The 16557-nt window shown below is 35.6% G+C and overlaps 1 long non-coding RNA gene across 2 annotated transcripts in view; it reads right to left on the bottom strand.

The window, feature by feature from the left end:
- The window catches only part of LOC148164691 (uncharacterized), a 231956-nt gene that overhangs the window by 28852 nt on the left and 186547 nt on the right, over positions 1-16557 (bottom strand). The window lies entirely within an intron of this gene.

The following is a 16557-nucleotide window of genomic DNA, read 5'->3' on the forward strand; positions in this document are numbered from 1 at the left end:
AATTATTGTATTTGACAGAGTTGCCCCCTCAGAATTTTTTTCCCTTGCTTTGTCCCAGACAGCATCACTTGACTGGCAGCCAAACAGTAATTGGTGTCTCACCAATCACTTGAACAACTGAACCTCGGCAACTGAACCAACCACTATAAACAAGGCTTCTGCAACTTTTGCGATTTCATCTCCTACCACCCTGTGCTTATGTTTCTCAGTTACTTGAGTATCCTCCTGCTTTGCTTTAAAAAATTCAATACTTTCCATAGTAGTCTTTGTACATTTCAAAACTGATGTTTGAGATAGAACAAACATTCTTGTCAGAACTTTTAGTGTCCCCAAACACACTGTATCTAAAGGAAGAAGTTTATAGTCATTGTCAGGCCACTGAAATCCAAATTTTAAATAATTAACAGGATATTTTTGTTTTCTTTGCAGCCGTTTTTTACAATAATGAGTGGTTTCAGGTAATTCATCATTTTGGTCTTCAAACCATTCTGAATGCGTGTGACCGATTTCATCACAATCACCATTGCACCTACATTTCCATCAGCATCTTTAGCGTTATGTTTTAAAAGACTTATTTTTAGAGGGGAGAGGGCTAGGGGGATGGGTTAGCATGGTGATGCGTATTAAGGAGGGCACGTATTGCATGGAGCACTGGGTGTTATATGCAAACAATGAATCATGGAACACTACATCAAAAACTAATGATGTAATGTATGGTGATTAACATAACATAATAAAAAAAACTAATGATGTACTGTATGGTGACTAACATAATTAAAAAAAAAACTTATTTTTAAAGCACTGATCCAGGATAGGCCCCAGAGAAAAGAAAACCAAAGTGTATACAATCTCAATTGCAATTTATAATTGGTATTTTGCATATTAAAATGAGATGTAGGTGCATCACCAAAAGAAATGCCATAATAACAGAAAAATTCACTATATGAGCATCTTAGTGACCAAACAATCCATATTATATTTATACCCTAACAGCTTAACTATTAGGGGTTTTAATAGATATGCCTGAGCACCACCATAAAATTTATGTGGCCTATGTAGGTTGCCCACTCTGCTAACTTTAGCCTCATTCCATGCAAAAATATATCTTTTTAAGATGTCATTTATTATTTATTTGAGGGAGAGAGAGAGCATGAACAAGGGGAGGGGCAGAGGGAGAGGAAGAAGCAGATTCCCCACTGAGCAAGGAGCTCAATGTGGGGCTTAATCCCAGGACCCTGGGATCATGACCTGAGCTGAAGGCAGACACTTAACTGACGGAGCCACCCAGGCACTCCACATGCAAAAATATTTTGGAATCATAGTTTTGATTAAAAGTTAAACTTTTAAAGATTTTATTATTTGCGAAAGAGAGAGAGAGTTAGGGAGTGTGCGAGCAGGGGAGGGGGAGAAGGAGAGGAAGAGGGTCTCAAGCTGACTCTGCACTGAGCATGGAGTCCGACTTGGGGCTTTATCTCAGAACCCTGAGACCATGACCTGAACCGAAACCAAGAGTCAGACACTCAACCAACTGAGCCAGGCACCCCAAAAGTTAAACTTTCAAAAATACACATTTCAATAAGTAACTTTGTAAAAAAGTTTATCTACTACATGCTTTAACCTTAAATCCCACTGTATGCATATTATACATTTAGAAACATTATATAATGTTTAAAACTGTACCTGAGAAGTCAGTTTTTTGTGATTAAATTTCACCTCTAACACTAACTGCAGAACACTGAGCAAGTGTCATAACTTCTCTAACCTGCAGTTCTTTAATCCGTAAAAGGAACAATATTAGTACTTTCATCATAGAGTTATTGTGAAGATTAGATGATATTATCCCTGCATAGTGCCTGAAAGACAATAATTTTTTTAAAGATTTTATTTATTTATTTATTTATTTATTTATTTATTTATTTATTTGAGATAGACACAGTGAGAGAGGGAATACAAGCTGGGGGAGTGGGAGAGGGAGAAGCAGGCTTCCTGCTGAGCAGGGAGCCCAATGCGGGGCTCGATTGCAGGACCCCGGGACCATGACCTGAGCCGAAGGCAGACACTTAACAACTGAGCCACCCAGGCGCCCCTGAAAGACAATAAATCTTGACCACTATAATGACATCCACTAGATTTTCATAGTTAAAAGTGGCTTTTTAAAAATTTTTTGTTGTTAACTAAGAGTATTAGTATTAGAATTTGTATTTGCATATTAGCGCATCAGTTCTAGTCCCTAGGTAATTAAGCAAGAGCAAAGGAGACAGTTACATAGTGTTTGAGTCTGAACTATCACCCAGAGAAGCTTAGTAGGAAGCTACCCCTATTATAAAAGGCTGCTACAGTGATTGTAGCTCAGTTCACATGCTTTAACTCAAGGTACGCTCACAGCACATTAGGTCACACTCCGTTACAATAACTCAACCTCTGTAAGTGGGTAATATATGTCACTACCATTTGTTTGAAAGTTACAGCAGTTGTATCCTTTTCAAAATGTTAAAGAGCTGCCATTTTGCCACTGAAAACTGAAAGAATATTTGGTAGGCCAAGCTTAAATTAAAGCTTGAACATTTCCCCAAATTTGAAAACAAACTATTTTCATTTTAAACGTATTTTAGAACATTTAAAAATTAATTTTAAAATATTTATAAACATTTAAAGTTTTTATTTTTAAAAATTTTCAGGAGTAAAAAAAAAGAAACAGTAAAAGTGCTAAATTCAGAGTGACTGAATTACAACTTCACTCCATTATTAAGAAATTTTATCATAATGAGGTTATCTTGTACTTCAAAGTATTGCAATACATTTCTATTGTTCTTTCATTAAAAAAAATGCATGTGCTAGTTATTTTACTCGAAGATAGGAAGATAGGTGTTGTCCCTCAATGAATTTATATTCTAGCTTGTCACTACAGTCAACAAATAAGAGAATTTCAGTAGTTTGGAAAAAAATTAAATCATATAGAGGTAACTTTTTTTTTAAAGATTTATTTATTTATTTGAGAGAGCGAGAAAGAGAGAGAGTACATGAGAGGGGGTTGGGTCAGAGGGAGAAGCAGGCTCCTTGCTGAGCAGGGAGCCTGATGTGGGACTCGATCCCGGAACTCCGGGATCATGACCTGAGCCGAAGGCAGTCGCTTAACCAACTGAGCCACCCAGGCGCCCCAGAGGTAACTTTTTAATAGCTCAAATGCGAATAAAACTTTGAGTCCTATGGATTCAGTTTCTAGCATCTTATAAACATAAAACAATTATGTAGCTAATATCAAAGAAGCCAGAAAAAAACCCAGATTTTATAAGTAATTTCTTCCTCCCTCAAAACAGGTAATTTTATAAGTCACAATTTTTTTCCTTCATTTTTTTTTTAATCAGCAGTATTCTATCACTACCATTCAATAAACATTGGGAGTCAAAATATGGAGCACATTGTGGCAGAGAAGGCAACAAATTAATTATGAAAAATGATAAAAAATTGAGAGGCTGAATATGGGCTCCATGGAATACGATGATGTATAAGGATCATCTTTTAGTGGCATTTTATAAAACCGGGGCTTATCTGCAAGGATACAAATGATTCTATGAGTATGTTTATCATAAATCATTTATATGACACTGGGAATATTTGGGGCCAGGAAATTCTATTTTATGATTTGTAAAGATATCATCTTTGAAAGAGTACTCTTGGCCACATTTAGTTCTGACAGTCATAAGCAGATTTGAAACTTCTATTTACTCTATTTGAAGTGTTTTAAATGTTTTACATGGCCACGTTTGGAGGACAAACGGCAATATGGATAAGACTTCTTTGTTCTAGGGATGTCTGGGTGGCTCAATTGGTTAAGCGTCTGCCTTTGGCTCAGGCCAGGATCTCAGAGTTCTGGGATTGAGCCCCACATCGGGCTCCTTGCTCAGCGGGGAGCCTGCTTCTCCCTCTGCGTGCTGCTCCCCCTGCTTGTGCTCTCCCTCTCTCTCTGACAAATAAATAAACAAAATCTTAAAAAAAAGACTCCTTTGTTCTAACAGCCATCAAACAAATTTAAGCATAGAGTCAAAAAAATTCTGAATGTTCTTCTAATTAAAAATTTCCTCTGCCTTCTGACTTATTTGGTATTCCCTTACAAAATAAAGATCCCTACCTAGTTAAGAAAATGAAAAACTTCTAAAATATTATTGGAAGAAATGCCTTTTGAAAAATTAAGTTCCTTATACAATTGCATTAGGCTCATAGGCTTAAAGCAGTAATTCTCTACTCTGGCTTTGTATTAGACAGCAAAGTCTTAAAAAAAAAAAAAAAAAAGGAAAATAAAAAATAAACATGATTCTGGGACCCCAGCCCAGAACAACTAATTAAGAACTTCTTAGTGGGGCTCAGGTGTATCTTAAATGTTTCTCAGGTGATTCTAACGTACATCAAGTATTGATAACCACCATGCTGGAAAAATAATGCAGAAGGGGAAGCAAGTGAAATACAACGAAACCTGAATGCATTAGATCATTCGAATCAAATAGAAATAAAATGTGAATAATTTTTTAAAAGATCCATTTATTTATTTGAGAGAGGGAGGAACAGAGTGAGAGAATCTCCAGCAGACTCCCAGCTGAGGGCAGAGTCCCATATGGGGTTTGATCCCATGACCCTGAGATCATGACCTGAGCCAAAATGAAGAGTCCGGCTCTCAACCAGCTGAGCCAACCAGGAGCCCCTAATGGGAGTAATTTTAAATATTTTAATATCTACATTGTAAAAAGTAAAAACAAATAGGTGAAATTTACTTTAACAATATATTTTGTTTAACCCAGTATAATAAAATATTATTTCAATATGTAATGAATGAAATTGCTAATAAGATATTTTACTTTTTCATACTAAATCTTCAAAATCTGGTGAGTGTTTTATACAGTAAATGCTCAAGGGCTACATGTGCCTACAGGCTACCATACTGAAGAGTGCATTGCATGCTCTGCAATGTATGACTTATAAAACCCTAACCTTCATTGAAAAATACTTACTTTTGATTATATGATGAAAGGTTATGGGGCATTAACAAACAATAAAATACTTAGGCATAATTTTAAAGAATTATATTCTATAGATAAATTAGGGGTGTAAACTCCCTCCCTCTCTTTTTAAATATAGCTTTCTTTTACAAACGGGTGCATATTCTATGAACCTTTACAGTTGTTTATATAGTATAACACAGAATAAGACTGACTGGGTTTGTATTCTGGCCTCACTATATTCTATCTTGGTCACCATAGGAAACCTCTCCATACCTCAGCTTTTTAACCTATAAAATGAGATTAAAAATACTATATACATCATAGAGATATTATGAGGATTAAATGAAAATTTACAAATTAACTGTTCAATAAATGGTAGTATTAATATTTTAATAATTTTATCATTTTATTAATATTGTTTATTATTTTAACACTTCTATGTCATTCTACAGTATGGATATAGCACACTTACTTTACTGCTTTTCTATTAGTGACATTTGGGTTGTTCCTAATGTTCAGTATTATAAAAATGCTCCAGTGCATATCATTGTGCATGCATCGTTTTGCACATTAACCTGTATATATAGAGGATAAATAAATACCTAGAAGTGGAACTTCTAAGTCAACTTTTACATGCTTTTCACATTTTAATGTATGTTGCCAAGTTGCTCTTCACAGAGGCTCTACCAATTTATGCCCTCATGACAATATATGACAATGTCCATTTTCCCTTTCACAGGATGTTAGCAACTTAAGGTGTTTTTATTTATTTTTTATTTTTTGCAACTTAAGGTGTTTTATGACATGTGAAATGCAACTTGATTTAAGAAACATTTCTGTGCTTGACTGAAGAAAGCATATTGAACTGACTTTGAATGAACAGAAACCATCAAATAATTTATTTTAGAGTTTTAAAGTGTGATCTTGGAATTTAGAACTCTAAAAAGAGATATAGGAGAAAAATAAGAAAAGATATCATCACTTAATTTCTCCAATATTTTCTTCTATCTGAATGGAGAGTTCTAATATTTCAATGTCTCACAATAATTAACAAGTTAATTTCACTAATTTATCACTTTAGAAAGTTTAATTATTTCTATACATCATTTTGGATCACTTTACATTCAATTAGGAAATAAAAAGTAGTGGACCTATGGTATTACAATTTAATTTGTACATTATGGTTTTATAACTAGCTCATATTATTAAAATCACCTGTTTCAAAATTAGACTTCTTGATTACCAATCCGTGAATTACTACAGACTATGATTATAAAGGACTAATGATAAAGCCCCTGGGAGTCCCCTTTGTCCTTATTCTAGTTAGGCCCATTACCCCTGGGTCAGGGCATGAGCTGTGCCAAAGAAGTATGCCACCTAGGGCTTCCCTCTCATTAGCAGAAACAAGAAAAAATAGGATGTTCCAGAAATTTTCTGACAAGGTGGTAGAGTGCACTCACAGTTAAGCAAATTGAATGAACCTGACAATATAGTGCCTAAGAAGGCAAATTTTTAAAAAGATTATGCTCTAGATAGATTGGAGATAAAGATTTTCTTTCTTTCCCTTTTTTTTTTTTTTTTTTTTTTTTTTTTTTTTTTACCCCCAGTTGTGACTGCTGAAGCTCTGAACACCTGCTTCCTCTCCTGGCTTTGTTACTCTCAATAAAGAAAGAGATTCCTGTTGAGGAGTGAGAGGTTAAGTGCCCAGAAATATTGCACTAAAGCATAATATTGTAAAGGGAGAAAATCAGCTATAAAATAGCTTCACTTAAGAAGCTATTGTTCAGGGGAGGTTTCACCTTGGAATTTTTCCCAAATATCATCTTTAAAGGAAAAATAAAGAGGCAAAAATTCAGTACTGTGAATGAAATCCTTATTTGGGGATCTTTTCCCCTTTATGATTAATATTAGCCTTATCATCTTATGAGTTCTTCCTGAATAAGATGGGTGGATGGATAAATAAATAACATATAAATATGGGATAGGTATGAGCTGATGGGAAAGGGAGAGAGCCTGAAAATAAAAGAAAATAAGAGAAACTGTCAGAGAAATAATATCTGAAGTGAAGGATGGGGAAACCAGATGACTCCTTGAAGAATAAAGCACTCTATTGCTAATGTCTACAAGTCTGAAGTCCCTAATAATGGCTGATGACAAAACTACCCGTGTCATATGCCTCCTAGGGGTAATCAGTGCTCATCTCCAGTGTGATACCACTGAGCAATATTCTTGTTCCTTAATCTCCTTCCTCATACCTTGAAATAAAATGGGGGTAATCTTAAAAGACAACCCAATAAATTGTAAAAATGGTACAAATGACGAAAAATATTTATCATGGAAAACTTCACTCAAGAGAAATTAAATACATTGGACAAGATTTTTTATATTTTATGTCTGTTTCAATCATGTCCATATTCTCTAATTCCGTATTCATTTCTGCAAGAAGTAAAAATGGGAAAATATAATACTCTGGCTATATTCCAAAATTTGGTAAAATGTTAGTTATATGTTATTTTTTGTCATATTCTATGCACAGTATTTAGGTTTTATTGCCTCATAACAAAAAGAAAAATCATGAATCTTTAATTAATCTTTCTCTTAGGCTCTATTATATCTGAATCCACACCAAAAATGATTTCTCATTAGGTTAAGTTGTAACTAAGGTCTAAAATTCTATATGAGAAAATTAACCTGACACAAGAAAGGTCTTCTATATGTTTACCTATGTAAACTCAAATCAGGAAACAGGAAGAAAAAGGGAAATGGGTTTTATAGCTGCTGTAAGTCAAAAGCATAATAAACTCCAAACAAAACAAACCCCCAAACTGTACTACTTTGTGGAGTTTTCCTTTAAGCAAATACTTGATCTATTCCTTGATACTGTATTTTAACCCTGTGCTATAAAATACTAGCTCTCATAAGTAACATGACTAAAGTGTCTCTACTGTGTGATTGTACAGGGGCTCTATCACAAGCAGACATCTCCATGCTGGGTCTCATGATCAATGAAGTCAGAGAGGTTCACCCAGAGTTTTGAAAAACAAAAACAAAAAAAACACAACAAAACAAAAAATAAAGTGAACGCTATCTGGGTGCATTAAAATTCAGGATAGGCCAAAGCACCGCATTAGAAGTGAGCAAGTTGTAGATAATTCTAAATACTGACAGCAAAGAACTTGTCTATCCACTAGATAAAATAATGTTGGGGTAGTAATTTTTAATTTAAGTGACTGAAATCATTGGCTCCAATAAGAGAAACTCAACCACTCCCGGTAATATGTTTAATGCCGGAAGAAAAATCGAATATCAAAAATCACAGTGTAAGAAAGGAGAACTCAAACATGGATTTGAGGGTTTGTGTTTCTGAGTTTCCAGCAGTGAGTACAGATTTCAAAGGTGGTGGTACAGAGCACCCAGCGGCTGTGATGCTGATGACACTTACCATCTCCTTTTTTAGAGTCTGCTGCTGGGATCGCTTTTGTCTATGTACATACCGTACTCAATTTCCTCATTTATAAAGAGAGGGTATTTGGGTGGTTTCCAGAAACTCTACAAAACCTGTTTGGCATAGTGGTAGCGTGGGAAGGGACGGGGGTAGAGGGAAATTCACCTTCATTGACCATTTATTTACATGAGCTCATTCTAGCTCCCAAACCACACTTACACAATGCAACCCTTCTTCTCTTTTTGTCAGATAGAGATCTGATGCTGAGAAGCTGAGCAGCTTTCCTCTCACAGCTGAAGGGGACAGGAGAGTTGGAAGTACGGACCTAAGCACTAGCTCTTTCCAAGCCGGCATGCTGCTTACCATTTTACTTGACTTTGCCCAAAGCTGTGTTTGATGATCTGACTTGAACTAGTTTTAGAGTAACAGAAACTCTTTTTCAAAATTCTACTGTTTTCCCTCCGTTGCTCTTGAGCCTTCCCATCTGATGTTCTGCTTTTGAGAGCAGTATTGATGCAAACCACTGACTGCCTATGTTGCCTCAAAGACAAATTTCCCCATAAAAAGGGCCGAAAATACTACTATAAGAAACCTAGAGTTTCCTTAAAGCAAGTGAATAAATATGATTATATCTGCTTTTGCCTTTTATTCACTATTATATAAAAGCAACACTGTGAGGTTCCTATAAATAAGAGCGGATTTTTGCAAGCTATGGTGAAGACTAAACCAGCTCATGCCTGGCTAAGGGAAAAGCCATGCAAGAAGCACCTACTGCAGCTGTAGTTCTCTTCCTTGACTGTGCACTGAGATGGAGCTGAGTATCAGGGTGTAACCGGCCCACCTGCCAAATATTTGTAATGGAATTAATAGGGGCTGGAAAAATAAAAACCAGTCGGCCCTCAGGTACCATGCTAGACACTGCTATGAATTAAACAGGAGCTTGGAGTATAAAGCTGGATCATCCAGTAGAGTCCCCACAAGTCTCATGTAACTTTTTAATATAAATTAAAATTTAAAGCAATTTTGGGGTGCCTGAGTGGCTCAGTCAGTTAAGCATCTGCCTTTGGCTCAGGTCATGATCCCAGAGTCCTGGGATTGAGGCCCACGTTGGTCTCCCTGCTCAATGGGGAATCTGCTTCTCCCTCTCCCTCTGCCCCTCCCCCTGCTCCTTCTCTCTCTCTCTCTCAAAGAAGTAAAATCTTTAAAAAAAATAAAATTAAAAAAATAAAATTTAAAGCAATTTTAAAGTAAGTTCCTCAGTAGTACTAGACATATTTCAAAAGTTCAATAGCCCCTCTATTGGACAGTGCAGATTTTAATACGGAAAGCTGTGCTGAACAGTACTGGTAGAGAGTGAATTCAAAATCCACAAGCAAGGGATGAAATCAAGGTCCAACTATCCAGATAGTGCCTCCAAGCGGTGGAGGAGAGTTAGAGAAAAGGCAGATTTTCAGGTTTGGCAGGGATTTGGAAATGCATACACACACACACACACACACACACACACACACACACTGAAGTTCTATGTGTACTTGGGTTTGTTTCTACAATTTCCATTTAATTTCACTGGTCTATCTCTTCATTATGTGCCAGCACCACATCATTTCATCTATAAATGATTGACAGTAGGTTTTAATGTCTGCTGGAGCTAGTCCCCATTTATAGCGTTTCTTTTGTATGTGTGCTTTTTGTTTTTTTTTTAGTTGAGATATAATTGATATATTCACTGCATTGGTTTTAAATGTACAACATACTGATCTGATATATGCATATATTGTGAAATGACTACCACAATAAGTTTAGTTAAATGTAATCACCACATGGTTGCAAAATTTTTTTCTTGTGATGAAAACTTTTATGATCTACTCTCTTAGAAACTTTCAAATATACAGTACTACAGACCATGCTGTTCATTACATCCCCTGGACTTATTTATCTTGTCACTGGAAGCTTGGACCTTTTGGTCCTCCATCACCCACTCTTGCTCCTTACCTCCGGGAACCACTGATTTGTTCTCTGTATCGATGAGTTCAGTTTTGGGTTTTTATTATTTTTTTTTAGATTCTACATATAAATGAGATAATATAGTATTTGTATATCTCTTTCTGACTTATTTCAATTAGCATAATGCCTTCAAGGTCCAAGTCATGTTGTCCCAAATGGCAGAATTTCCTTTTTCCTGGCCAAATAATATTCCATTGTGTGTACACAGTTCTTTTTTATTTTATATATAATCTCCCCACAACTTTATTCCATTCATCCATTTGTGGACAATAAAGGTTATTTCCATGTCTTTACTATTGTAACTAATGCCACAATGAATAGGGGGGTGTATATATCTTTTCCAAGTTAGTGTTTTTGTTTTCCTCAGATAAATACACAGATGTGCAATTGATGGGTCATATGTTCGTTCTATTTTTAATTTTTCAAGGAACCTCCATACTGTTTTCCATAGGGAATGTACCCATTTTCATTCCCCCCCAACAGTGCACAAGGGTTCCCTCTTCCCCACATCCTTATCAGCATTTGATATCACTTGTCCTAACAGGTGTGAGGTGATAGCTTATTGTGGTTTTGATTTGCATTTCCCTGATGACTAGTGATGTTGAGCATCTCTTCCTGTCGGCCATCTGTGTGTCTTTGGAGAAATGTCTGTTCAGATCCTCTGCCCATTTTTTAGTTGGATTGTTTGTATTTTTTGCTATTGAGTTGTAGGAGTGCTTTATATATTTTGGATATTAACCCCTTATCAGATATATGATTTGCAAATATTTTCTCCCATTCTGTAGGTTGCCTTTTCATTTTGTTGATGGGTTTCCTTTGCTGTGAAGATGCTTTTTACTTAGATATAGTCCCCTTACTTATTTTTATTTTTGTTGTCTTTGCTTTTGGTTTCAAATCCAAAATATCATTCCTAAAACCAATATCAAGGAGTTTACCCCCCTATGTTTTCTTCTAGGAGTTTTCTGGTTTCAGGTCTTATGCTCAAGCCTCTCATTTAATTTGAGTTAATTTTGTGCGTGGTGTAAGACAGTGGTCCAGCTGCATCCTTTTGCACGTGGCTGTCCATATAGCTTTTCTTTTTAGTGTTTTTTTACACTCCTTGTACATTTATTTTTCTCCATGACCTTTAATACCAATTTATCTAGCTTCATAAAAATGTGTGTTGATATTTTTATTGTATTTTTTATATTTTATGTATTTTTATTTTTTGCCCTCTTTTAACCTGAATTCTTTTGCAGAGTATCTTCAGTTACAATGTGGATTTTGTTATTTTTTAAGTACAGTTTTTTTTTTAAAGATTTATTTATTTATTTGAAAGAGAGAGAATGAGAGAGAGAGAGAGCACATGAGGGGGGGGAGAGTCAGAGGGAGAAGCAGACTCCCCAGCAGGGAGCCCGATGTGGGACTCGATCCCGGGACTCCAGGATCATGACCTGAGCCGAAGGCAGTCGCTTAACCAACTGAGCCACCCAGGCACCCCTAAGTACAGTTTTCTTAATAAATCAATAAAACCTACTCATATTACTATGAAATAGTTATTTTGACTTCAAAATGACATAGATAACATGTATCGAGCCTATTGTGTGTTAAGAACATTACATGTATTCTCACTTGATAAAATCCCTCACAAATATAAAGTACAAATTATCTAGTTTATAGATGAGAAGTCTGAGGTGTATAGAGATTATGCAAATTGTCCAGGATATTTATGCTGAATCTATCTAAAACCAAGTTCTGTACCTACTGAAAATATGAAATATCGCTTCCTTCAGAAAGTAACATTTGTCAGAGTCCAAGTCATACATAATTCCACAAAATGAATACATTTGGTTTTACTAGTGTTCTATCTACCTGAAGAAAGATACATGGATGATTTTTACTGACTGTGATTTTAAAAGGTCAGGGAGCACTGGAGTGAATATTATAGTCTGAAATAAAACCATATTACACTAAGACTCAAGAAAGTTGGGTTTTAGCCTGGTCAGTGTTATTCCTTAGTCAGACACATTTTCTTGCCACAGTCAGGCCCCCTCTATAATGCACCTTCTCCTACTGTGCAATGGGATAATATATCTACTCTATCTTTCAAAGTTATTGTGGCGATAAAATGAGTGAACATGCATAATAATGCATGGAAATAATAGAAATATTTAGGCCAATGATATCTAAAAGCCATTTCAAAAGCTGACCTAGCAAATTATATAACAGCTTCAGATAAAGAGAAAATTTAATCATAGGTCAACTCCTCTCCAGATCATTCTGCCTCACTTAGCACTCTTTGTTCTTTTTATACTAAGTCTAAAGGGTGCCGAGATGGTTATTTAATATGTTTCTAAGCAACCATATTTCTTGAATCTAGAAATAGCAATACTAATATATGCCACCATGTAGATAACATTCGCCAGAAAGTCTAACAATTTCAATTATATTTATGTAGAAAAGTCTACTAAAAGAATTTGAAGGACAGATTCTTACAAAATGTATGTGGCTTTCATTTTCAGTACTTCCCATTTTCATTTTGCATTTTCTCACGGGACTTACATACTTCTGCTTCTAAATGGATGTTTGAAACACCAAGTAAACTTTCAAGAGGATCATTTCTTATTTTGCCCAAACTGACATATATTTCTAGTTTCATTTCTGAGTTGGTATGATTGGTTTTGAGGGGAGAATTTATAGGGAGGAGCTGGGGGGAGGGGAGTTACTTTGTTCCATAAAATAGCAGCTTTCTGATCCACAATGTATTTTGTTTGGAGATTCTTTTGAAGGGTTTATTTCTCTAGAAATACAGTCTTACAAACTCGTGAAGCACGTGACTTGCTTTTGTTCCCTTTTGGGCACTTCCATCTTCCTGTCTCTGCCGTGACATTACCATTTTCCTAGTAGTATTTTAACTCATTTAACTTAGCATTTCCTTTCACCATGTCCTTTCTGTCCCCAGGGTCCTTATGAGAGCCATATCCACTAGATGAGAAATATAAGGCATATAGAGATCATGCAACCTGCCTCGGGGCGGCGGGGGGCGGGGTATTAAGCTCATGCAGAAGAGAAAGTCACATATCTATTACTATTATCCTCATCCAGGCTGCCCAGTTTAGACATTAATACCTCAAAATTAAGTCAGTCTAGTCTTGGTCTAGCATCCTTCTGAGCCACTACACACCTTTTCATGGCCCCACACACAGATTCCTCCATACTACCATCCCTCTCCCCAAGCCCTGCCTGGAATTTTTTCTCTGTCCTGACCATTTATACCAGAGACTCACTTTGACTGAATATTAAACTCACCTTGGTAGCTTTTAAAGCATATAAATGCCTGGGCTTGAACTCAAATCAGTCAAATAAGATTTTCTTGGGGTGGAACCTGGATGTTCACTACTTTAGTATGCTACCAGGGTTGAGAACGACAAGCTGAAATCTACACATTCTTTAAATATCATTCTGAATCCCAGTTTCTGAACTATATCAACCCAATTGGTGCTAATGATCCTCTGAATGCCTACCTTATAGTTCCTTATATTTCTATTTCCATTTATAATTGTTTTAGATTTTTTTCGTTATTCATTTAATGAGTACTCAAGTGCCTATTGAGTGCCTATTACTTGCTTTTATCTGTCATATATATGATCTTCTCTCTTCAACTAATTAAAACAACCTTGAAGACATAAGTTAGGTCTGACACTTTTTCTCTACCCAAAATGGACTTAATGCAGTTATAAGCTCATTTCATATCTCAATAACTACTTTTTGGTGAGTAGCTCTAGTTTTAGATTTTATTCGTTCAGCCACCCAGCTTTTCAGCACATATTTGTTGAACTACTAATTATGCAGAAAATACTTCGATAGAATTTTTAGTTTTAAAGAATAATCCTCACCTTGCCTGACTATAAACACCCTTATTTACTTCCTTTATGGTTTTCTGTTCTAATGTTTTAAAGTGATTTGTGGTCTTTTCTATCTATATCAGGCAATGCATCGTAATAACTAAATTTATCAAATGCTTCTTATATGTCAGACATTCTTCTGAGTTCTTTGCATTTATTAATTCAGAGAGGAGAAATAACTTTTCCCAAGATTATCTGGACAGTAAGAGACAGACCTAGGACCCTAGCCCAGACCGAGTGGCTTCAGAGACCAACACTTTGCCCTCAGCAAGGAGACAGTTTTCTGAAGAGAGTTTTCAAGTAGCGAGATGTTGCTTCAATTCAAGGAACATAGCCATAGTGTCCTTAGATCCACTGGGCTATGTGTGGTTATTGACTTACCAGAAGAATTTTAAGATAATTGTAAAGCAAAAACCTACCACTACTAATACTAAAAGTTGCTCTCACTCAAATGTCACTGATACAACTAAAATATTTTACAGAAAAAAGATCTAAGAAATCTCAATAGCCAATAAGAATAGCGTATTTGTTCTAAATTTTTGTCACTTTAGATCATTAAAGAATATTTTGAATCTCTACAATGGTCCCCAGATTAGGTTTGCATTTTTAAGTAGCTGTGAACAAACTTCTCCCTTCTAACTTCACATTTCATTTTTTTCAAAGAGGAAAAAAGCAAAGGTTTCAGTTACTAAAGTAAACAGTCTATAAATGTACATCCTGTCTAAAGAAGCAGAGAATATGAAACCAGAGGATTCTCAAAATTCAAGAAAGGCAGAAATTCACAGCTAATTTACAAATACCTTTGTTCTCCTATACATTTTTCTTTCATCCTCCCCATCATTTTACTCCATCCCATTTCCTTCCTTCCCATAATTCACTACCTTTTCTATTTCTCTTTCATCTATGATTTATTTCTGAATCTCTTTGCAGCTGTGAGCAAAGTTCTTTCAAACAGTATCTTAAAACATTACAGAAACGTTTCAAAATAATAAATGCTCTTCTCTTTTCCTCATATATCTGCCTTCTTCATCCATCGCACTCTGCCCATCTTCTCTTTTTTTTCCATCCTTGCACTATGAACAATCTCCACATCTTATTCTCCAAGTATGTGAAATCACAAAACATCTTCCAATAAAACACAACTCTTCATTAGGAACATCTAACTCGTGAGGAGTTACGAATTAGGTGCTTCTTCCTTGGTGCGATGTTATACTATTCAAGACCCAATATTTACTTAATAAATTCATTCAAGCTTCCTACCAGGCACATATAAGGCACAAGTTAAGACCATGTAAAATTTGAAGTCCGATATTTAGGCAGAATTGAGAATTGAATCAACAGTGGGAGGGAAGAAAAGTAATATGAAATCTCTCAGACATGTTTACCAAGCTATGCATCAAATAAACATGAATATTTGGACTAAATTGTCTGTAAGGGACTAGGTATGTCTTCTGGGTCTAATCAACCCTGCTCCAAAAACACTAAAATAATTGATATTGGCAAAGAAAAGTCAGCTTCTTCTTGGACCCTATGAACTGGCTGTTTAAAACTACCCTAACTAGATGTAGGGTGACTTGCTTGTGGTAACTCAGCCTATGCAGAAACGCTACCAAAAGTTTTGTACACCAGACCTAAGAAAATAGATAGTAAACATTCATGGTAAATAGTAAGTAGCACATTTCCTACTTTTGTCATCAAAGGCAGAAGATGTTGATTACTAAGCCAAAGGCAAAGCAGGTATTCTTACCTTCCCAAATATACAAGAAGTTCATGGTTAGTGCGTGTATGTGTGTGTGTGTGTGTGTGTGTGTGTGTGTGTACGTGTGTGTGATTGGTAGAATAGTATTATTTTTGTCTAAAGGGCTCAAGGATTTTTGAAAGATATGACCAAAACTGTTAGAAATAAATACTTCCACTTCACACATAAAAATGGAAATACAATTGAGAAATGAGAACTCTCAGCAAGAACTCTATTCACATATATTTACTTCTCAAATATTTATTGGGCACTTAATATGTGATTTGCAAGACATCGTTAGGTTCTAAAATCAAGTTGTCTTGAGTTCTCCTGTTCAGTACTATGAACTGTTAACTATAATAAAATTAATAAATCTTTTGCAACATTAGCTCAATAATCTCTTTGCAGGGTGAAACTGTATTTATATTTTATTTATCTAGGGAAGTAATAAACTTTCTATAATCTAATGAAAATTTGGAACAGTACTGCTCA

The sequence above is a fragment of the Eumetopias jubatus genome, unplaced genomic scaffold (genome assembly GCF_037043125.1).
Source record: "Eumetopias jubatus isolate StellerSeaLion01/CBP00866 unplaced genomic scaffold, mEumJub1_p1.0 scaffold_3, whole genome shotgun sequence".
Taxonomy (NCBI): domain Eukaryota; kingdom Metazoa; phylum Chordata; class Mammalia; order Carnivora; family Otariidae; genus Eumetopias; species Eumetopias jubatus.